We start from the raw sequence: 2353 nt of genomic DNA on the forward strand, positions 1-2353 counted from the left end.
CTTGATTGTTAAAGAAATTAAAGACTTGGAAACCATGTAGATTTATTTATCAGAACAAAAAGCAATCTGTTATTCACCTTAAGTTATTTAATGTTAAATGCCAGACTTGTCATGTAAACCTAGATGTTATAATCTGCTTTTTACAATAAAGACTTTTTGTAGTTACGTCAAAGTGTTGTTTGCTTGGTCAGTTTGATTGTAGAAGGTAATAAGGAGAAAGGGAGGAGGAGAGGGAATATGAGTAAAGGGGGTAAACCCTCCTATATTAACAAATAGTCATATAATACAAAGGTATAAAGCCTCCTCTATTGGCACATACTGTCTTACATTACATATACTCAACTCCTCGCTCTTGCCACATGCTGCAATTCCTCTATTACCCCCTCACATTGGTGTAGTGAGAATGCACACTACTTATACATAACAGATAGTCTCATATACAGCGTCTCAAACACAACATCTCCATCTTAACAGAGTCTCATACACAGAGTCCCAAACACAACATCTCCATCTTAACAGATAGTCTCATATACAGAGTCTCATACACAGCGTCTCCATCTTAACAGATAGTCTCATATACAGAGTCCCAAACACAACATCTCCATCTTAACAGATAGTCTCATACGCAGAGTCCCAAACACAACATCTCCATCTTAACAGATAGTCTCATACACAGAGTCCCAAACACAACATCTCCATCTTAACAGATAGTCTCATATACAGAGTCTCAAACACAGCATCTCCATCTTAACAGATAGTCTCACATACAGAGTCTCAAACACAACATCTCCATCTTAACAGATAGTCTCATATACAGAGTCTCAAACACAGCATCTCCATCTTAACAGATAGTCTCACATACAGAGTCTCAAACACAGCGTCTCCATCTTAACAGATAGTCTCATATACAGAGTCTCAAACACAGCGTCTCCATCTTAACAGATAGTCTCATATACAGAGTCTCAAACACAGCGTCTCATATACAGAGTCTCAAACACAGCATCTCCATCTTAACAGATAGTCTCATATACAGAGTCTCAAACACAGCATCTCCATCTTAACAGATAGTCTCACATACAGAGTCTCAAACACAACATCTCCATCTTAACAGATAGTCTCACATACAGAGTCTCAAACACAGCATCTCCATCTTAACCCAGCATGCTTGGGATAACACGTACTGTGACATCATGGAGGCATGATCTTGCATTTGTCCTTTCATGCTGCCAACCGACCTGGAGGAAGACAACCAAAATCTCCTGTTAAATGGATCTGCCAAGATACTACAGAATTCAGCAAGTAAAGTGTCAGGCTTATTCACAATATATAAAAATAGTTGTTGCCCCGTAGCTAATGAGAAGCACCAAGCACTTGGGGCATTTGCCTTGCACAGATGACACATTTAAATCGGCAGACGGCTGTCTCCGCAGAAGGAAATGTTCTGTGACCACGGAATGAAATGCCTAATTAGACTATCACACTGTACTCTTAATATTTAACTCAATCGCTGCTGAGTATTAAGATGGCAGTCTTGCCCCCACATTGCAGACTATGAATTATGGGAGTTGAAATGTGTCCCTCAAATCTCTAACACAATAAATAGCAAAAAGTGAAATCTTATAATTGCCATAATGATGCGCTGCATGCAGCATGGGTTAACCCATCATTAGCAATACTGGGGCCTTTTAACATTGCATCTACTCAATAAACCATACATTTTAGTTCCCAATCTATCCAAATATCGACAGCGCTAGGATTCCCCATCACAGAAACTATTACCCTTACAAATACATGCATGTAGTTAAAATACAAGATAACTCTGTAGGTACCTGTTGCTCAGAGATTCTGTAAAGTTCCAAAAGGACTTCCAGCTAAATTCAGTTAAGATTCACCATTGAGAACACACTGGACATCTTCACAAGAACCTTGGTCCCTGAGAGCCACAAAAAAAAAAGCAAAATTAGACATGAATGCAACAAGTTGAACCATTATTGCCATTGTAGGGTAAGTAGTGATTTGATTAACCAAATAAGATCACAGTTCTATAGCTCTATGTGCCGATTGACATTGGCCTCTAGGCATTCTAACCAGTCAAAAGGTGTCATCCTTTATAAACCATGGCCACTCACACCTGTGGACAATCCATTCTGCTGGAATTGTCCATCGCCAATTGACCTTGTCAAACCCCAGCCTCCTCTTAATAAAAGTCCATTTTTATTGGTTCTTAGACCAATGGGGGACAATGCTCAACCAGACACAATGTATCAATATTTCCTGCACAATAGAGAGCTCTGAAACCAGACTCCAGCCTTTTGTGAAGGGGAGGGAGAGGAATCATGTAAGTGAGAGAGAA

Source organism: Sceloporus occidentalis, unplaced genomic scaffold, assembly GCF_023333645.1.
Source record: "Sceloporus occidentalis isolate IW3139 unplaced genomic scaffold, rSceOcc1.0.p SCAF_29, whole genome shotgun sequence".
NCBI lineage: Eukaryota > Metazoa > Chordata > Lepidosauria > Squamata > Phrynosomatidae > Sceloporus > Sceloporus occidentalis.